The 21,643-nt window shown below is 57.7% G+C and overlaps 1 protein-coding gene and 1 long non-coding RNA gene across 2 annotated transcripts in view; one reads left to right on the top strand and one right to left on the bottom strand.

Moving 5' to 3' along the window:
• SDC3 (syndecan 3) overlaps positions 1-21,643 on the top strand; it is a 35,892-nt gene that overhangs the window by 2,106 nt on the left and 12,143 nt on the right. The window lies entirely within an intron of this gene.
• LOC147649248 (uncharacterized) lies at positions 17,915-21,404 on the bottom strand. Its single transcript, XR_015279315.1, has 2 exons — positions 19,793-21,404; positions 17,915-18,130 (listed from the first exon to the last, which is right to left on the bottom strand). It is a non-coding gene; the product is annotated as an uncharacterized LOC147649248 (long non-coding RNA).

Raw genomic sequence — 21,643 nt, 5'->3', positions numbered from 1 at the left:
AGCTCGGGCACATCCAGGGGGTGGGATGGGGATGGGTCTGGGGATCCCCCAGTGCCGGATCCTGGGCCCTGCCGGGGAGCAGCACCCGGAGCGCTCCTGGCTGCTCCGAGGAGCCGGGATGGCAACTCCAGCCCCGCTGGCACCGCGGCCGTGAGCTCCTGGGATGTGTCCCTGTGCCCATCCTGGGGACAGGGACGGGGATGGGGACCGGGATGGGACAGGGATGGGACAGGGACAGGGATGGGACATGGCAAGGACAAGGATAGGGATGGGACAGGGACAGGGATGGGACAGGGATGGGACAAGAATGGGACAGGGACAGGGACAGGGACAGGACAGGGACAGGGACAGGGACAGGGACAGGGACAGGGATGGGACAGGGACAGGGACAGGGACAGGGACAGGGACAGGGACAGGGACAGGGACAGGGATAGGGACAGGGACAGGGACAGGGATGGGACAGGGACAGGGGACAGGGACAGGGACAGGGATGGGACAGGGACAGGGACAGGGATGGGACAGGGACAGGGACAGGGACAGGGACAGGGACAGGGACAGGGACAGGGACAGGGACGGGGACATGGCAGGGCTGGAGCGTTGCTGGCTGTGACACCTCCCCGGGACTCGAGGCCTCCCTTTGATCTCCTGCTGTCCGTGACCCCTCTCCGCCCGGCTTTGGGGAAGCTGGGATGGATCCCCTTGGGATCAGTCCCTGTAACCCTTTGTGTGCCGGCGTGGGAGGGCTGGGGGAGCGGGGCTGCCGGGACCCCTCCCTGGCAGAGGGAATTTTCCATCGGTGCCGTGCACGGGTTTGGGTTTGGCTGGGATTTCCCAAAGTCTCACGAGCTCATCCCTGCTCCTGCCTCATCCCTTTGGAGCACGTGGAGAGGAAGGACCCAGGCTCGCCCCTCGGCCGTTCCCGGGGCAGGGATGGGCTCAGCCCCCCGTGGGACAGCCGGGATTCCAGGACAGGCTCCTGTCTGTGCTGCTGGGACCACACACACGGGCTGGGCAGGCGCTGCTTCCTCCTCCTCCTCCTCCTCCTCCTCCGGGCAGCAGAGCGGCCGGCTGGCAGCTCGGTGCCACCCGGGGCTGCTGGGGACACCTGGGCACAGGACAGGCAGCTCTGCTGGCCGTAATTAGCAGCTGAGCTTTAATCAGGCCCTGGGCTGTGCAGGGGTGGGTGCAGCCAGCCCTGGGGGCGCCCCCGGCTCTGGGGGCTCAGGGTGGGCTCAGGGTGCTTTGTTGCGGCCCCGGCTGCTGTCGCAGCCCATCTCAGGGACCAACTCATCACCTCAATTACCGAGAGCGTTGACTGGCCCCAACCTTTGCCGGCTCCCCGGAGCATTGCTGGGGTGGCCCCGGGCCCGGCCCCGTCCTGGCTCCCTGTGCACATCGAGGGATGCTCTGGATTTACTCCTGGATTGCGTTTCCCTGTGGAAGGGCATCCCCTGCTCCCCACAACCCCTCCAGGTCCTGCCTTGGCTCAGTCCAGAGGGATAATGAGGAAAACAAAGGTTCCTCCAGGCCCTGCGGAGTTCTGGGGTGAAGCACCCCCTGCCCTGCAGGGATTTGGGGCGGTTCAGCATCCCCACAGCTCCAGGGGAGCTTGGGGGGTCACAGGACACCCTCATTCCCGTGATGTTTTCCAGGGTGTTCCCGGCAGCTCCCCGGTTCCCAGCCTGGCGTGGGGAAGGGTCTGTCCTGAGGTTCGGGGGTGCTCTGGGGCTGGGTGGGATGAGCTGGCAGGGCGGGATTGGAGCCCCCCGCTGTGAGTTGGGGTCACACGAGCTTCAGCCCAGCCCCTTCTGTGGGGACAGCCCAGCCCTCCCAGTCCAGCCGTGCTCTACCCCAGCTTCCTTCTCTTTCACGGAGCAACTGAGGAAAAACCTCGGTAGATAAAGGAATGGGTCCCCAAGGGCTGCAGGCTCCTCCGGCCGCTGTCACCTCGTACCCCGAGTGTCCCCCGGGCTCCTTTTCCCCCGGGAGTCGCGCGGCAGCCCCGGGAGACGGGAGCGGGCGCTGGGGAATGCCCGTCCCGGGACGTGAGCCGGGTACCAAACCCTGCCGGGCTCTGGCAGCCGGGAACTCTTCCCTTCCCGAGCCCCTGGAGGCTCTGACACACCGCGGGTACCCCTGTCCCTGTCCCTGTCCTGTCCTTGTCTCTGTCCCTGTCCCTGCTCCCATCCCTGCCCCTGTCCCTGTCCCATCCCTGTCCCTGTCCCTGTCCCATCCCTGTCCCTGTCCCTGTCCCTATCCCTGTCCCTGTCCCTGTCCTGTCCTGTCCCTGTCCCATCCCTGTCCCTGTCCCTGTCCCATCCCTGTCCCTGTCCCTGTCCCATCCCTGTCCCTGTCCCTGTCCCCGTCCCTGTCCCATCCCTGTCCCTGTCCCTGTCCCATCCCTGTCCCTGTCCCTGTCCCATCCCTGTCCCATCCCTGTCCCATCCCTGTCCCTGTCCCTGTCCCATCCCTGTCCCTGTCCCTGTCCCTGTCCCATCCCTGTCCCTGTCCCTGTCCCTGTCCCTGTCCCATCCCTGTCCCTGTCCCTGTCCCCGTCCCTGTCCCTGTCCCTGTCCCTGTCCCTGTCCCATCCCTGTCCCTGTCCCTGTCCTGTCCCTGTCCCTGTCCTGTCCCTGTCCCTGTCCCATCCCTGTCCCTGTCCCTGTCCCTGTCCCTGTCCCTGTCCCTGTCCCTGTCCCTGTCCCTGTCCCTGTCCCTGTCCCTGTCCCTGTCCCATCCCTGTCCTTGTCCCTGTCCCTGTCCCTGTCCCTGTCCCTGTCCCGGGGCTGTCACAGCCTCTCCTCCTGCCCGGCTCCCGGAGGCTCAGCCCCGGCGCTCGCGGTGCTCGGGAGATGGGAGCAGGGATCTGATCTGGAGGGACAAACCCCCTTCAGATGCTGCGGGAGCTCTCCTGGGAGCGCGGAGGAGCCTTGGCCAGAGATCCCTGGATCCTGCGGGATCTCCCTTCCCTCCTCATCCTCCCCACGCAGCCTGGGGCTCCTTTGGCCGCTGGAGAAGGATTTCTCCTCCGAGCAGGGGATGTCCCCGAGCCCCGGCGGGCACAAGGAGCCGGGGCCCTGCTCGGTGTCACCTCGGCCGCTGCTCCCTGCCTGGCCCCGGAGCCACCGCTCGGCTGCGGAGGGAGGAGCGGAGCCTTTCCCGAGCTTTGTGCCATTCCCGGCTTTTCCCCCTGGTTTTGTGCCATTCCCGGCTTTTCCCCCTGGTTTTGTGCCATTCCCGGCTTTTCCCCCTGGTTTTGTGCCGTTCCCTGATCCCTCCATGGGAGGAATATTCACCTCCGGGAGGGTCCGGCGATGCTCCCCGGGGGGATCAGGAGCTTCTTGCGGCCACTCCTCCCTCTCTCCCAATAATTAATTTGACATTTAAGCCGAGCTCCGGAGCGTCTCGGTGACCTCGGAGCAGCTCCAGGATGGGAGCTGCTGCAATTCCAGGCGGAGGGAAGGACGTGGCCGGATCCCGGGGTGCCCCAAAACCTCTGTTTTGGGGCCTTGTGTGGCCAGGAAGGGATGGGATGGACGCGGCTGTGGGAAGGTGAAACCCACAGAGCTCAGAACCGGTTTAGAGCTGGATCTTCCGAGGATTTTTGTTAAAATTGACTCAAGAAAAGTAAATTCTGGGCCGGTTGAGCCAGCACTGAACCCAAGGGTGGCTCTGCATGGAGGGGACGGCTCCGATTTGGGGGGAGCCAAACCTCCTTTTCCATGTCAGCATCCCAGGGCTGTCCGGGATTGGGATGGGCTGGGACGCTCCCCCTGCGCTGCCCACCGGGACCCGCCGTGTTTTCATCTCCGTGGCCGCCACAAGAGCCTCTCCCTCCCTCGGCACGGCTTGGCCACAGCTCAAACCCTTTATTTCCAGATAAAAATAACAGCAGCAACCTCAGGGCTGCCGCTCCTGCCCCAGCTGGGGAGAAACGGGAATGGTTTTAGGGGAAAAAAAGGGGGAAACCTGAAGGTGGGGGAGCCTGGGCAGGAACCTGCAGCCCCAGAGTGGGACCTGGAGTGGGGAGGAGGAGCCAGGGAAAACTGGGAAATCTGGGAAAAGCCGGGAAAAGCCTCATCTCGCAGGCAGCACGGAGCACAACTTGTTGGCAAAACAGTTTGTTTGCCAAAAAATGCGTTTTTTTTCTGGAGGAGGAGGAGGGGAATGGAGCCGTGTCAGGAGCTGCCGAGGGAAGGGGGGTTTGGGGGGTTGGGAGGGATGCTCGGGCAGCAAATGTCAAAAATCCAACGCAGGGCTGCGTTTTGGGGCAAGGGAGTGGGAGTTTGGGGCCAAAGCGGGCATTTAAAAGAGAGGAAAAAAAAAAAAGAATCTTATTTATTCCTCATTTTTTGCGAGTTAAGCTGGAAGGGAACAGAAAATCGCTGTCTCTGTGTCCCTCCCCGGGCAGTTCTCCCTGCAGAGGCAGCAGGTCTGGGGGCACACAGGGACCTTTTCCTCCCGGACACGATGTTAATTTAAATCCACCATTCCCAGCTTTTTTTTTTTAAGGCAAATTTGGGCTCCTCGCAACTTTCCCAGCTGCTGCGAGCAGCCCTTGCGTCCCTGGGGAACCTCCCCGTGCACCCAATGAAAACCCAGCAGAAAAAACCGGGATAATGTCATTTTTTGGAGGTTTTTTGGGGAACGGCATCACCCGCATTTCCCGGCGCGGGTGAGATCCCCCCGCGCTCGGGGGGCAGCGGGGTCGGGGCTGACCCCAAAAGGCCGGAGCTGCTGCGGGCAGGGCCGGATCCCTCCCCGGCACAATTCCAGCTGCTCCCAGCGCTCCAGCCGGAGTTTGCCCGCAGCTATAAATACCTCGGAGCGCAGCGCAGCCCCCGGAGGGCTCGGGCTCTATATTTAGGTTCCTGCAGCACAAAGCCATATTGCACGGGGGCTGGGCACCGGGATCTCCTTCGAGGAACCGGGGGGAGGAGAGGACAGGGGGGCGAGGGAGCCTTTCCATGGGAATCCGGGGCTGGATCCTCGCCCTGCGCCCGCTGTCCCCGTCCCGCTGCTCCCATCCCGGCCTTGCTTCCCACAAAGCCCAGAAGTTGCTGCCTGAGCGGGGAAGGAAAGGGACATCAAACATTTATAGGCCTTGGGAATCGTCAGGGAAATGTCTGGTTCTGTTAAAACAGCAGCAGCAGCAGCGGTTGGGGAAGAGGGAAAAATAAAAAAAGCCCAACTCAACGGGGCTCTTGCGTTTTCCCAACGTTATCCCAGTGTTGTTATCCCAGCGTTATCCCTGCGTTATCCCTGCGTTATCCCTGCGTTATCCCGGAGTCATCCCAGCGTTATCCCAGGGTTATCCCAGAGTTATCCCAGAGTTATTCCAATGTTATCCCAGCGTTATCCCAGCGTTTTCCCAACGTTATCTCAGTGTTATCCCAGCATTATCCCTGCGTTATCCCAGAGTCATCCCAGCGTTTTCCCAATGTTATCTCAGCGTTATCCCAGCATTATCCCGGCGTTTTCCCAATGTTATCCCAGTGTTTTCCCAGTGTTGTTATCCCAGCTTTATCAGAGTTATCCCAGCGTTTTCCCAGTGTTTTCCCAATGTTATCTCAGTGTTATCCCAGCGTTATCCCAGGGTTATCCCAGGGTTATCCCAGAGTTATCCCAGTGTTATCCCAGCGTTATCCCAGGGTTATCCCAGGGTTATCCCAGAGTTATCCCAGAGTTATTCCAATGTTATCCCAGCGTTATCCCAGAGTTTTCCCAGAGTTATCCCAGAGTTGTCCCAGAGTAATCCCAGCGTTTTCCCAGCATTATCCCAGTGTTGTTATCCCAGTGTTATCCCAGCATTTTCCCAGTGTTTTCCCAGCGTTATCCCAGAGTTATCCCAGCGTTATCCCAGTGTTATCCCAGTGTTGTTATCCCAGTGTTTTCCCAGCATTTTCCCAGTGTTATCCCAGCGTTTTCCCAGCGTTTTCCCAGCGTTATCCCATCCTCAGCTCCGGGCTGGGCTCCCCAAGCTCTGAACCCGAGCTCGTGGCTCTCCGGACACATCCCAGCCCCAGCCCTGGCCTAAACCCAAAGGGCAGCGGGAATTTCATTGGGGTCCTTCTGCTCTCGGCCTTTCGGAGTGGGGCCGGCGCTTCCCGCCCGGCTCTGGCGGCTCCTAACGAGGAAACACCAAATCCAAACTTCCCCAGCGCCTCCGAGGGATTTATCCTGGAGGGAATGGTCCTTGCCCTCCTCCAGGGTGAGGATGGGGTGGGAGGTGAAGGAAAACAGCCAAATCCCGGCCATCGGGGGAATTTTGCTGCTGCTTGGTTTGACCCGGGATCTTCCAGAGGAAAAATCCGCAGTTTCTCCTGCGGGCAGCAGGGCACGGGGGTCACGCTCGCTGCTCAAGCTTTGCACTTCCTGCATAAAAATCAGGGCTTTGGTGACTTTTCATTCTTTCTTTTCTCTCTGGCAAACCTGGATGAGGAGCAGAGCGAGCTGTGGAGTGAGGAGGAGGATCAGGATCCAGGATTTGGGCTCTGCCTGCCCCAAGTTTTTGGGAACAGGGGCTTGTCTGGCACAGCCCAGAGCTGGTGTGAAAAAGAGGAAAGGAAATTTCCGGAGGGGAAATGCAGGGAGGGAGAGCAGGGCTGGAGAGGCAGCCGGAGGGTGCAGGGAGATGGAGGGACACATTTTCCTGCTCCTGCTGACGGGTAGGGAAGTGTTTTCCAAGGAAAAGAAGAACTCAGCCAGTGGGAATGCACCTGGCTGGACTTGAAAATGAGGGGTCAGTTGATGTTTGGGGCTCAGGAACTGGCTGGTCTGGCTTTGGGAACAACACTCCTTCCCAACAGGACCACCCCAGCCATGGAACCCACGGGAAAATATTCCCATTGGGAAATCAGAAATTCCCATGGAAGGATCCCGGTGCCCATTCCCATGGAAGGATCCTGGTGTCCGTTCCCATGGAAGGATCCTGCTCCACCTGACATTCCCATGGAAGGATCCTGGTGTCTGTTCCCATGAGGAGATGCCAGTGCCCATTCCCATGGAAGGATCCTGCTCCACCTGACATCCCCATGGAAGGATCCTGTTCCACCTGACATTCCCATGGAAGGATCCTGCTCCACCTGACATTCCCATGGAAGGATCCTGCTCCACCTGACATCCCCATGGAAGGATCCTGCTCCACCTGACATTCCCATGGAAGGATCCTGCTCCACCTGACATTCCCACCTCTGGGATTCTGGTCCCTGTTCCCCACCCCAGGGATGACCTGCCCTGACCCCCCCACCTCAGCAGAGCGAGGTTTCTCCTCCTCCTTCCCCTCCCAGCCCTCCCTGGCCAGGCCCAACCTTTCCCCCGCTCCTTTTTGTCACTTCCTGAGGCGTTTTTGGCCACCTGGCACTGAACCCTGGCTCTGCCTGGGAAAAGAGGCCTCAGGGGCAGCGAAACCCCCTCAGAATTTATTTGTTCCTCACCTGCTCCCAGAGCTGCCAGAGCTGGGTGGGATTTTCCCTCCCCAAGAGTGAATTTTAATTTACAGCAGGGGCGTTGGGCAGCTCGGGACAGGTGACACCGAACGTGTCAGGAAGGGACAATTCCAGCAGCGGCCTGGGGATCCTCGCTGCTGTGGAAAGAGCAGGAGCCTCCTCCCTGCCTGGATATTCACTGAGGGAAACAACAGACTGGGAATGAATATCAGCATTTCTCCCCTCGGGGACTTCCTGGGACGCTGCCCGTGGAGAGGCTCAGGATTAGGCTTGGATCATCTTGTTTTTATTTTATTTTTTATTATTTTTTCCCTTGAAGGGAAAAGCCGCGTTCACACGGAAACCAATCGCTTTGTGCGGCCCAGAAAGGCAGGAGCGTCCCGGAGGCGCCGGGAAAAGCTCCGGGCTCTGCTCGGCCTGGCAGAAAGGCTGAAATGAAAGGTGAAGCGTGGAGGGCGCGGCCGGGGAGCGCGGGGATCTGTGGAGGAGCAGCTCCGGAACGGCGCGGGATGGATCCCAGGGATTCACTGAGCACACCCGCCCTTCCCGGCGGGAGCAGCCGCGCATCTGCCGGGAGCTGCGGGATGCGATAGCGGGGATCCGCCGGGGATCTGACAGGGATCCGCCGGGGATCTGACAGGGATCCACCAGGGATCCACTGTGGTGCAACCAGGGATCTGTCAGGGATCTGTCAGGGATTCACCAGGGATCCACCGGGGATCCACCGTCGTGCAACCGGGGATCTGTCAGGGATACGTCAGGGATCTGTCAGGGATCTGTCAGGGATCTGTCAGGGATTCACCAGGGATCCACTGTGGTTCAACCAGGGATATGTCAGGGATCCACCGGGGATCCACCGTGGTGCAACCGGGGATCTGTCAGGGATACGTCAGGGATCTGTCAGGGATCTGTCAGGGATTCACCAGGGATCCACCGTGGTTCAACCAGGGATATGTCAGGGATCCACCAGGGATCCACCAGGGATCCACCGGGGATCCACCAGAGATCTGCCAGGGATCTGTCGTGGTTCCACCGGGGATCCATCAGGGATTCACCAGGGATCTGCCGGGGATCTGCAGCAGTTCCAGCAGGGATCCACCGGGGATCTGCCAGGAATCTGTCAGGGATCCACCACAGTCCCACCAGGGATCCGTTAGGGATCTGCTGCAGTTCCACTGGGGATCTGTCAGGGATTCACCATGGTTCCAGCAGGGATCCATCAGGGATCCACTGCAGTTCCAGGAGGGATATCCACCGGGGATCTGCCAGGGATCCACCACAGTTCCACCAGGGATCTGTTAGGGATCTGCTGTGTTTCCACCAGAGATCTGCTGGGGATCTGTCAGGGATTCACCGAGGATCCGCCAGGGATCTGCTGCGGTTCCATTAGGGATCTGTCAGGGATCCACCACAGTTCCATTAGGGATCTGTCAGGGATTCACCGCGGTTCCAGCAGGGATCCGTTAGGGATCCGCCATGATTCCAGCAGGGATCTGTCAGGGATTCACTGCAGTTCCAGCAGGGTTCCAGCGGGGATCCAGCGGGGATCCAGCGGGGATCCAGCGGGGATCCGCGGGGGATCCAGCGGGGATCCGCGGGGGATCCGCCGGGAGCGCGGGGGAGGCTCCGGGGCGGCCCCGCGGAGCCGCCGCAGCCGCGGGCAGCCCGGGCCCCTCCGGGCCGGAGGAAAGTAGGTCGTGGCTGTGCTGGCGTGGCCGCCCCGTCCTACATATGGAAATCGGGGCTATTTCTGGCCGCTCCTGCCGGGCTCGGCCCCGCTCCGGCCCCGCGGTGCTCGGGGGACGCTCCCCGGGCTCTCCTGCCCTCCCTTCTCCTGCCATGGAGGAGAATCCCATCCTGCTCCATCCTGCATCCCATCCTGCTCCATCCTGCTCGGCTTCCCAGCGCTTGGGAGGGGATAATTCCTCATGGAAAAATCCTTTTCCAGCTGCACCTGCCGGTGCGGGAGCCTCGGCCCATCCCATGCAGGGGCTGGGTCTCCCTCCGAGGCTTCCCCAAAAAGCCAGGCCTGGACTGATCCCATCCCCTCCAGGCTGGACTCCAGCTGGAAATCCTGGATTTGGCAGCAGCTTCATCAACCCCGCTTTGCATTTCCATGACAACCCCGAGGAAGGTGGGCAGGAACTCCTTCCCGCTGGACACGCAGGAGCTGGCAAACACCACCAGCACCTCCCGGGATGGGAGAATCCCCATTACCCACCGGGAGCGGAGGGAAAAGGGCGTCCCCTGCTTTAGAGTCCTGTCTGTGGGGAGGGGGAGCCGGTGCTGATCCAGATCTGCCTGTGAGGGTCTCCGATATGTTCTGATTAATCGTTATTAGGGGTTCATTAGCAGTGGCTCAGCACCAGGACAGATCCTGGGGGGTCTCCAGTAACGGGACTGGCAGCGCTGTGGGGGCAGTGACAGCTCTGCCACTTAAACACGGCCTGGACACGTCACCCCCACATTCCCGGGGTTTAATGTGTTTGTGGGGAGCTGGGAAGGGGCTGGAGAATTCCTGAGGGAGCTGGGAAGGGGCTGGAGAATCCCTGAGGGAGCTGGGAAGGGGCTGGAGAATTCCTGAGGGAGCTGGGAAGGGGCTCAGGCTGGAGCAAAGGAGGCTCAGGGGGAATTTCTGGCTCTGCACAAGTCCCTGGCAGGAGGGGACAGCCGGGGGGGTTTGGGATCTGCTGCCAGGAACAGGGACAGGAGGAGAGGGAACGGCCTCAGGCTGGGCCAGGGGAGGTTAAGTCGAATATCAGGAAAAATTTCCTCATGGAAAAATTTGTCACAGCCTCCCAGGGAATGGTGGAGCCCCCATCCCTGGAAATATTTAAGGAATTTGGCACTTGGGGACAGGGGTGAGCGGTGACCACCCAGGGCCGGGTTAATGGTTGGACTCCGCGGGCTGAGGGGGATTTTCCACCAGCAGAGATTCCAGAATCCCGCTGCTGCGTGGCCTGGGTGCTCCCTGCACACCCCAAATGACAGAAAAACCCTGCACACCCCAAATGACAGAAAAACCCTTTGGCAGCTTCACCTGCGAAGCTTTTCCAGGGGAAGCCGGGGCTGGGCCTTTGAGGGAGCTCCGAGGAGGGAGAACCTTCAAGGGGGAGCCAGGGGGGATCTCCAGGCTGATCCATCCGGAGCAGCTCGGGAGGAACGATCCCGCATGTGGGATGGGTGGGGTTTGCACCAAACACCCCAAAACCTGTTCACCCCCAGCTCTGTGGGCCCTGACGGGACCTGGCCCCTCTGCCTGCTCCAGACCCCCTTTTCCATGCTGGAAATCCCCCCCAAATTGCGCCGATCCCTTCGCTCCTGAGGCTCGGGAGCTCCCGGTTCCCCAAAACTGCAGCACGGGGAGGGGCTGGGGAAACTGAGGCAGCGGCTGGGAGGGAGGGGAGCCCTCGGGGACGATTTGGGGAAAGGGGGATGATTTGTCGGGCTGGAGGATGGTCCCTCTGTCCCTGGAGCCCTCCTCTCCTTTCCCAGCCCATCCCTGGGGGCTCAGCCTTCCCCTCGCCCCCTTAATGACCACAATTAAGCCGATCCCCGCAAATGAAGCGGTTTAATGATCCAGACAAAGCGGGGAACACCCCGCGATTGCTCCCTGTGCTTCTTAAGAGGCTTTTTCCTCCCGCAGCTCCTCTCTTGCATCCCCAGAGCCACCCCCAGCTCCCACGGGGGCTCCTTTGGGAGCGATCCCGGTTTTTGCTGAGTCTCCTTAGGGGGAAAAGCGGTTCCCGGGGTATCCAGCCCCTCTGGGAGCGGAGCTGTCCCCGGGGCGAGAGGGGTGACACCCCCTGCTCGGTGCCCGAAAGAGCTTTGGGGCTGTCTGGGGCTCCCCGCGCTGTGTCCCCGTGTCCCCAAATCCCCCCGTGGCGCTCGGGGGTCCCGGGGGGCCGAGCCCCGGCTGCTCCCCACGGGAACGCTCCAGGAAAAGCGGCCGGAGGAGCGGCCCCGGTCCCGGTTCCACCGGGGCCGCTTTCCCCGGGCCCAGAGGCGTTTCCAGCTGAAACCTTTCCTTCCACAAACACCATGAGATCATTTTCCTCTGCCCGCCGCACAATGCGCCATTGTCCTGCCCATTCCACTGGAAATCGAACCGGGAATGTGAGCCGGAGCGCCCTGATCCCTCTGGCAGCGCCGGAGGAGCCGGGATGGGGCTCCCCAGACACCCCAAAGCCTTTTGGGGCGGGTTTTGTGCAGGAGATCCGTGCGATCAAACGGATTCCTGCTGGAATCTCAGCGCCGGGATCGGCTGAGCCAGGGAGGGGTGGGAGGGCCGGGGCTGCGCTTGGCTGGCTCTGAAAAACGGGAATTGCTCTTTTCCTCGCCTTTTGATTGTTCTGCTCGGGGCTCTTATCGGAGCGGGCAGGAGCGGCCGGGATCGGCTCTCGGGGATTGTTGGGAGAGGCTGGAACGAGGTCCGAGGGCTGGAGGACAAAAATCCCGTTTTTGTGGAGCTGTGGAATGATGGAATCATGGAATGGTTTGAGCTGGGAGATTTAAACCTCGCTCAGGGCCACCCCTGCCATGGCAGGGACACCTCCACTGTCCCCAGGGTCATCTCTCACTGTCCCCAAGGTCACTCCCACTGTCCCAGGGTCACCCCCACTGTCCCCAGGGTCACCCCCACTGTCCCAGGGTCACCCCCACTGTCCCCAGGGTCACCCCCACTGTCCCAGGGTCACCCCCACTGTCCCCAGGGTCACCCCCACTGTCCCAGGGTCATCTCTCACTGTCCCCAGGGTCACCCCCACTGTCCCCAAGGTCACCCCCACTGTCCCAGGGTCACCCCCACTGTCCCCAAGGTCACCCCCACTGTCCCCAGGGTCACCCCCACTGTCCCAGGCTGCTCCAGCCCCAATGTCCAGCCTGGCCTTGGGCACTGCCAGGGATCCAGGGACAGCCACAGCTGCTCTGGCAATTCCAGCCCAGCCCCTCCCCACCCTCCCAGGGAACAATTCCATCACAGGATCCCATCCATCCCTGCCCTCTGGCACTGGGAGCCGTTCCAGGAGAGGGAGGGGACCTGTCCCAGGTTGGGATCCCCGGGAAGAGGCTCCGGGGCCGCTGCTGGCACCGCCCGGCCGGGACCGTAATTCCCGGTAATCCCTGGAGCCGCTCCTGCCTCACCTGGGCCGGCAGCACCGGAGGGACAGAGCCGGCAGCAATCGGCTTAGGGGATAAACCGGGGGGACAGAGGGACAGGGGGACAGAGGGACAGGGGGACAGGGGAATAGAAAGGACAGAGGGACAGAAAGGACAGGAGGACAGCTGGAGCCGCTGGCACCTGTGGGCGGGCACTGGGCCATGGGGGCTGGCCGGCAGGTGACCCGGGTGTCCCTGGGGACAGGGTGTCACTGTGCCCGCTGTCTCGGGGCTGCTGGAGATGGATTTTGGGAGCGGGAGGAGCTCCGAGCACCCGAGCGGGGTGGGGACATTTCTGCCCTCTCGGGGTAAAGCCTTGAGGTCCCTGTCCCACCTCACTCCTGGCATCCAGGGGAAGGGTTTTCCAGGAGAGTTTTCCTGGAGGATTTTCCTGGAAGGTTTTCCAGGAGGATTTCCCGGGAGGTTTTCCGGGAGGATTTCCCAGGAGGTTTTCCTGGAAGGTTTTTCCGGAAGGTTTTCCAGGAGGATTTCCCGGAGGGTTTTCCTGAAGGATTTCCCGGGAGGATTTTCCTGGAAGGTTTTTCCGGACGGTTTTCCAGGAGGATTTCCCGGAGGGTTTTCCAGGAGGATTTCCCAGGAGGTTTTCCAGGAGGATTTCCCGGAGGGTTTTCCAGGAGGATTTCCCGGAAGGTTTTCCAGAAGGATTTCCCGGGAGGGTTTTCCTGGAAGGTTTTCCAGGAGGATTTCCCGGGAGGATTTTCCTGGAAGGTTTTCCCGGAAGGTTTTCCAGGAGGATTTCCCGGGAGGTTTTCCAGGAGGATTTCCCGGAAGGATTTTCCTGGAAGGTTTTTCCGGAAGGTTTTCCAGGAGGATTTCCCGGGAGGTTTTCCAGGAGGATTTCCCGGAGGGTCTCAGGACCCTGCCCCATGGATGTGGGAGCGGCACCCCGGCTGGGATGTGGGGGCAGCGGGGCTGTTCCCGTTTCTGCAGCCAGGTCCTGGCAGGGTTTTGGGGCCGGGGCGAGCAGGACCTTCAGCGCTTTTCCAGCGTTCCCACTCCAGGGCTGCGCTGCCAGCACAAATCCACATTTTGGGCGCGGCCCGCCGTGTAAAACCCTTTATTTGGGATAATTGCAGGTGACAGTAGGGGACCAAAAAAACCACTTAATTTTGGGGTTTATTTCGGGTAGTTTGAGGTGGGCGCAGGGCAGAGCCTTCCCCATCCCCCGAAATCCGGGAATGCCGCGAGTCCCGGAGCTGCTAAAAACAGGGAATTTATCCACGGCCCCCTGGGTTTGTGCGTTTTGGGACGGAGCTGGGCTGAGCGCATCGGATGATTTTGGGGTTTTTGGGGTCGCTGATGTTTGTAGGGAAGAGCAGAGGAGATTCCCGCTCGTTCCAGAGGTGATTCCTGGGGAAATCGGTGAATCCTCGGCCCCGCCGCCATTGGCTCCGTGACTCAGTTTCCCCCCGGGTGACAAGGGGGTGGCGCCGAGGGTTGGGAATTCCTGGGAAAAGCAGGATTTTCTGTCCGGTTCAGCCAGGGATTGCTCAGCCTTTCCAGCGGATCTCCCTCCCCATCCCACCGGGAATTCCAGCCTTTCCCCCTCCCCAGCTTTTCCCACCCCCTAAAAACCCAGGGAAGGCAGAGCCCCGAGTTTTCCCGTGCCTGTCCCACGGGGAATTTCCTCATTCCAGCCTGGCCAGGTAAATCGAGTTGTGTTAAACCCCCCCGGTGTTTCCTGCGCGCTCCCCCCGAGCGGAGCTGGGCAGGGCTCCGGGTAATCCCCGCCTGTCGCATCCCTAATCCCGGCCCTGTCCCTCGCTGAACCGGCCCGGGAGCACGGGATGAGCCTGGCAGGATCCAAACCCCGCTGAGCAGCGCTGCCAGCCGGGCTGCAGGAAAAAATCCTGGATTTTGGGAGCTCGGGTTGCTGGAGCATCCCCGGAGCGAGGGGAAGGGCCCGGGGGGGTGACAGAGCCCGGGGACAGCGGAGCATCCTCCCTTTTTTTGTTGTTTTGGTTTTTAATTTATATTTTTTTTTCTGATTTGGGATGTTTTTTGTTGGGGATTTTTTTGCTTTTTGGCGGGTTGTAACATTTCTCATCCCAAGATGAGCACACACAACGTTGACACTCAATTCGTTATTCAAATCCGGGATGGATAACTGTTAATCCCGAATTTTCACAAGGCCTATCCATCTACCTTTCATTTAAACAAGGCCCATCTATTCGTTTTCAATTCGTTTCAACCAAGCTCATCCTTACTAAAAACCTCAACTTCCCTAAAATCCTGAATTCTCCAAACTTTGTGTCTCTCCTGCAAACAGCCCAGAACAAAGAGAGATTTCTCAAGGTGAATTCTGCTTTCTCCCAATTTCCTTTTCCGAAGGAGGCAGCAGCTGGGACCTCTCTGCTCCTCTGCTGAGCACAAATCCGCGCTGCTGCTGGATTTTCCGGGCGGAATTGTGGCAGCAGGAGGATTTGAGGAGGCTGCCAGGGAGAGGCCGGATCTTTTATTAGAGCAACCGATATGGTTGGGGGGAAAAAAAGCTCCAAAGCAGATCAGGATTTTGGGCTCACCAGTCCTTATTCAGGTCCTAAATAGAAACAGCTCAGTCAGATCCTCGGGTTTATTTTAATCAATTTTAGATCTGAAAACCAAAAAAAAATAAAAAAAAAAGAAATCAGCTGATGAGCTGAAAGCGATTTTTCCTTTTTTCCTCTTTCTCTGGTGATTTTTTTTCTCCGTTTGTTTTTTTTTTTTGGATTTGTTTTCCTGGGAGCCTCGTGTGTGGTGTTTGGCAGGGCTCAGCCATGGCCCCAACACCCAAATTTGGGATTTTCTCACTCCTCCAGGAGAGGCTGCGGGAGGTGGAGGCCAGGACAGCTGGATCCTCTCCCGGATTATTCCAAGCTCCTGGAAAACGCTGCCCAGCTGCTCCTTGGACTGGTTTCCCCCCTGGATGTCAGGGATGCTCCCAGTGCTGCTTGGGGCTGTCCCAGATCCTGCCCCAGGCTCGGCTCTGTGGCCTGGAGCCATTCCCGGGATTTCTCCATCCCTGGGGAACGAGCACCAGCCCCCCTGGAACTCTCCTTTCCATAGGAATCCCGGGGAAATTTGGGATTCTGACCCTCCTGAGAGCCTCCCTGCCCTGCTGGGGGCACAGCCCTGCGCCCCTGGGGGAGTCCAAGGGGCACAAATCCCTCTGCTGCCCCATTCCCAGCGGGAAAACCCCGGGATTTCACCGAGGAGTGACAGAAATGTGATGGGACAAGGCCTTGGACCCCATCCCGTGTCCATCCCAGAAATCCAGCTTTTTTGGGTTTTGGTGGGGTTTTTTTGTTTCATTTTGTTTGGGTTTTATTTTAATTAGTTTTCTGGTTTGGGTGGGTTTTGGGGTATTTTTTGTTTGGTTTGTTTGTGATTTTTTTGGGATTATTTTTTGTTTGTTTGGGATTTTTGGGAGGTTTGTTTGGTTTGTTTGGGATTTTTGGGATTATTTTGTTTTGTTTTTTGGGGATTTTTTGGAGATTTTTTTGTTTTGTTTGTGTGGGATTTTTTTTTGTTTGTTTGTTTTTGGTTTTTAGGATTTTTGGGGTTTTTTTTGTTCTGTTTGGGATCTTCGGGGTTTTTTTGTTTTGTTAATTTGGGATTTTTGGGGTTCTTTTTGTTTTGTTTGGGATTTTTGGGTTTTTTTGTTTTGTTTGTCTGGGATTTTTGGGTGTTTTTTTGTTCTGTTTTTTTAGGATTTTTGGGGTTTTTTGTTTTGTTTGTCTGGGATTTTTGGGTGTTTTTTTGTTCTGTTTTTTTAGGATTTTTGGGGTTTTTTTGTTTTGTTTATTTGGGATTTTTTGGGATCTCTTTCTGCACAGAGAGGAAATTCTGTTTTTCCCCTTAATCTCAGCTCCGGGGAAACTCCCGAGCACCTCTGGAGGGTGGATTTTGCAGCTGGAAAATGGGGATTAAAGGAATTTTGTGCTGCTGGAACACGGAGAACCCGGGAATTCCAGAGGGAGGGAGGTGGGATTGGGTTTCTCCTCAGAGAACAAGGGCGCCACTGTCCAAGGCACCAAACCAACCCCGCTCCGGGATTTCCTTCCCTTTTCCCTGCTGCTGGGCTTGGAGGGAAAAACTGAGCCTGGAGAAAGGATTTTTCCATGGAACTCCTGGCTATTGGCGTTTCCTCGGCTGTTGGGAGGGAAAAAATGGGATCCCGTTGGCAAAAAGCGGTGGAAAATGGGTAAAAACGGTGAAAAGGAGGCAAAAAAGTGGAAAGGGATGGGGGAAAATGGTGGGGAGGGTCAATAAGTAATGGGAAATGGGAAAAAATGGTGGAAAATAGAAAAAAATGGTGGGAAAGGGGCAAGAAATGGTGGAAATGGGGGGAAAACGATGGAAAAGTTGGAAAGTGGGCAAAAAGTGGTGGAAAATAGGCAAAAATGGTGAAAAGGAGGCAAAAAAGTGGAAAGGGAAGGGGGAAAATGGTGGGGAGGGTCAAAAAGTGATGGGAAACGAGAAAAAATGGTGGAAAATAGGAAAAAATGGTGGGAAAGGGGCAAAAAATGGTGGAAACGGGAGGAAAACTGGAGAAGTTGGAAAGTGGGAAAAAAGTGGTGGAAAATAGGCAAAAACGGTGAAAAGGAGGCAAAAAAGTGGAAAGGGATGGGGGAAAATGGTGGGGAGGGTCAATAAGTAATGGGAAATGGGAAAAAATGGTGGAAAATAGAAAAAAATGGTGGGAAAGGGGCAAAAAATGGTGGAAATGGGGGGAAAACGATGGAAAAGTGGTGGAAAATGGGGAAGAAGTGGTGGAAAGTGGGCAAAAAGTGGTGGAAAATGGGGAAGAAGTGGTGGAAAATGGGCAAAAATGGTGGAAAATGGTGAAAAATGGTGGAAAATGGGGAAAAGAAGCTCATTCCCGGTGCGAGGCTGGAGAGGGAATATTTCCAGCCCCTCGGGAGCCTCTGGAAGCGCCGGGGTGCCCTGGGGTGACCCGGGCTCTGTAATCAGCCCAACCATCTGCCGGGAGATTTGGGTGCTCCCAGCAGCTCCAGCTGTCACCAAACCCCTCCCGGATCCCAGCAGGGCCGGATTTGGGAGCCTGGAATTCCAGGGATCCACCCCGAGGGATCAGCCGCTCCTCGGGGATGGAGAAAAACCCCCAGGAAAGCAAAATGTTGGGTTTTGCCTTCCTGCGCAGAGGGGGCGCACGGAAATATCCCGAAAATGGGAATAATTTATTCAGATCGCCAGAAAAATCCTCTCAGGGATAATTTTGGGATTAATTAGGACAGAGGAAGCTGCTCCCCAGCAGGTTCTTCCCCACAGCTCCTCCTCAGGATCCGTTTTATGGGGAAAATTTTATTTTATTTTTCTGGGTGTGCCAAACTTCCCACGGAGCTCCTCAGGTGTGGCTGAAAAACTCTGGAATCTGGGGCTTCTTTTTTTTCAGCTTCTGAGACTTTCAGGTGCAAATTTCTGGGGTTTTCTTCCGGCTCAGGAGGGCTGGGAATGAATTTTTTCTCCTCTCTTTGCTGGGAAGAGCCAAGAGGTTCTGGAATCTGAAGGGATGAGAAATAGAAAATAAACATTAAAAACAGAGGGAGAATTGGGGAAAAAAGCATTAAGGAAAGGAAACAGGTGCATATCCAGCCCCGGGAATGTCTGGGGACAGGGAAAAGAGGGAAGCGTGGATGGCACGAGGGTTTCCGTGTTAGGAAGTGTTCCCTGGGATGGGAGAGGAGCCGCTCCCCGTTCCCGGACCATTCGCAGCTCTTTTCCAGGAGAATTGAGGCTGGCAGGGATTTCCTTCTCCCCCTGGGCTCCTCCGCTCCCTCTCAACTCTGAATTCCCAAAATAATCCATTAAAAACCCATCAGAATCCGTTTTTCTTGTCCATGTCCGTGGCCTGGGGTGGGAGCGCAGGAGCGGATTCCCTCGGCTCCTGGAGGAGCTGGAAAACAGGGAACGTGGGAATCCCTGAATTCCAGCACCAGCCCGGATTTAGGGATTTAGGCCCATCCCTGATCCAAGAGCTCCGGGAATATCCATGGATATAAATTCCCGTGTGGAGCTGGTTGGGAAGCGGAGCCGGGAGAGCTGAGGGAGCTCGGGAATGAGCCCCGGTGGAAGGTGAGAAAAGCCCGGGACAGTTCTGCACGTTAAGCTGCAATAGGATTATGGAGCAGAGCAAATTAAAACAATTCCGGAGGGAGGAGGAGGGGAATTCCAGCTGGGATGGCGGCTGGGGGAGCCGGGAAGGGAGGAAGGGATGGGGCAGGGCAGGAAGGGATGGAAGAGGAGCAGGAATGGACAGAGCAGGAGCAGGAATGGACGGAGCAAGGGAAGGAATGGAGGGAACAGGAATGGACAGAATAGGAATGGATGGAACAGGGGAAGGAATGGATGGAACAGGGACAGGAATGGAGGGGCAGGAATGGATGGAACAGGGGAAGGAATGGATGGAACAGGGGAAGGAATGGATGGAACAGGAATGGATGGAGCAGGAATGGATGGAGCAGGAGCAGGAATGGATGGAACAGGAGCAGGAATGGATGGAACAGGAATGGATGGAACAGGAATGGATGGAGCAGGGGAAGGGATGGATGGAACAGGAATGGGTGGAACAGGAATGGATGGAACAGGAATGGATGGAACAGGAATGGATGGAGCAGGGGAAGGGATGGATGGAACAGGAATGGGTGGAACAGGAATGGCTGGAACAGAGGCAGGAATGGATGGAGCAGGGCAGGAATGGATGGAGCAGGGGAAGGGATGGATGGAACAGGAATGGATGGAACAGGGGCAAGAATGGATGGAGCAGGAATGGATGGAGCAGGAATTGATGGAACAGGAATGAATGGAACAGGAATAGATGGAACAGGAATGGATGGAGCAGGGGGTGGGAGCCACCGGGGGTGCCCATGGACGGTGCACTGGGGGCTGTGGGCAGCATGAGGGCAGGGCTGGATTTTCTGGTTTGGCTGTGTTGCCATGGCAATGAGCAATCCCATGGGAATTAATAAATCTGGAGCTGGGAATCCTCAGGCCTGGTCAGGCAGAGCAGGGACAGAGCTGGCCCCATCCCAAACTCTGCCCATCCCAGCCTGGGATCCAGCTGGGATCTGGCGCTGATCCGTGGAAGAACTGGGATAAAAAATGAGTGGAGATGGGCAGTCCCAGGGAAAAGGAGGAAGAGGTGGAGCTGAGTGTGACCAGAGCACCTGGAGCCGGAGTTTTGTTGCATTCCCTGGGGGATGATGAAACTCGGGAGCGTCCATGTCCATTTTTGGGAAGTGCCTGGCTCCTGTGGCTGGCACTGGAGAATCTGTACAAATCTGGGATAATTGCAGCTCCTCCATCGACGTTAATGATTATTTTCCTTGCAGAAAATGAGTGGCCAATTAAAACCAAACGCGCTCGGTTTTGGGCAGCTCTTAATTGGGGGTTTAATTAATCGAGGAACAATGAGGGGACACAAAACAAGGAGCTGGTGCTGGCTGAGCTCATGTCACGTCTTGGGAGTGGGATCTCCACTGGGATGAGCATCCACACCCCTTTCCCAGCATCCTGCATCCCAAATTCCAGCCCATCCTCCTGGGCTCTGCCTTGGGAATCTCCCTCCCGAGCAGCTCTGGTGGTCCTCCATCCCACGGTGGTCTTTTCCCAGGTTCCTGCCCGGAGCAGCTTTCCAAAAGATTTATTTTTAACTCTCAGCCTTGGATCAGGGAGTGGAAATTCAGCGATGTTTTGGAGTGGGAAAAGAATCGTGGAGTCTTTTAAGCGTCAGAACCTGTGTTTTCATTCCAGCTTTTTGTGCAAGCTCGTATTATTCCAGCTGTTTATGGTGTCCCTAAATCACTGGCTGGGATGAATTATTGAGGTTTCGGTATAAAACACCAGAAAAGGACTTTTGAGGAGTGATTAATTGAAAATATCCCATGGAAAATATTCAAAGAATCAACATTTCCCCCGTGATATATTCTCAGTGTAGAAATGTTTTCCTGGAGAAGAAAATCTTCCAGCTCCTGATGGATTCCTGCCCCTGGCTGTGTCATTCCAAGCTTTCCAACGTGCCCAGATCCAGCATTTCCCTGGGAAGAGACAGCCCGGGATGCTGCTGATCCATTGGCTCCATCCTGCCAGGGCCTCTCTCCTTCCAGCTCGCCCTGTCCTGGTGCCCTGTGGCACTCGGAGCTGCTGGAATGGGATTTGGGCTTCCCAGAGTTTCTCTGGATTTGGACCTCCCAGAACTTCTCTGGATTTAGACTTCCCAGAGTTTCTCTGGATCTGGATCCCAGAGCTGGCTGGAATCCAGGCAAGTGCAGTGATTTTGGCTTTTTGTTCATTTTGGACGGGCAGGAATGGGATGCAGAGATGAGAACCTGGACACGGCACCAAGGGATGGGGATTTGTGGGATGGGAGCTCCAGGCACAACCCAAACCAGGTCCCGGCTCCTCAGGAACCACCACATTCCACAGCCAGATCCTGATCTCCTTCCTGATTCCCTCAAGGAAAAATCTCCCGAGGTTCTGCTGCAGCCAGGAGGGCTGGAAACAGCCACAGGCCGGGATGTCCCTGTCACATCCCACCTGGAGCAGATCCCTCCCAGTCAGGGCTGCTGGAGCTGGGGGTGCTGCTTCCCCCTCCTCAAAATCCATGGATGGATGCCCAGAACTAAATCAGGATTCTCCCCCGGCCTGGAGAGCTCCCCCAGGAGCTGGAGGCGCCTCCTCTCCCACTGTCCCACTCCTCATCCCACCCACTGACCCCCTCCCGCTGCCCCCACCGCGGGAAGGAGCAAATCCCTGGATTTGAGCTGGAGGACACCACCCATGGCTCCAGCGGGATGCGTCGCCATGGAGGAGGCGTTGCCATGGCGACCGTTGCCGTGGCGATGGCGAGCGGCGCAGCAGGGCCTGAGAGCATCCCAGGGAGGTTCCCTGGCCTCTCCCGGTGCTTGAAGATGGATTGATTTCCCAGGTTTCCCTCCTCCCGCGGCGAAACACTCAGCACTGAGAGCTTTTACTACAGCAGCGCGTTTCGGGTTCTGTTTTGGGGCAGATTTAGGGAG

This window comes from Cyanistes caeruleus, chromosome 26 (assembly GCF_971803275.1).
Source record: "Cyanistes caeruleus chromosome 26, bCyaCae1.hap1.1, whole genome shotgun sequence".
Classification (NCBI taxonomy): domain Eukaryota; kingdom Metazoa; phylum Chordata; class Aves; order Passeriformes; family Paridae; genus Cyanistes; species Cyanistes caeruleus.
This window is presented reverse-complemented; position numbering and strand designations above follow the sequence as displayed.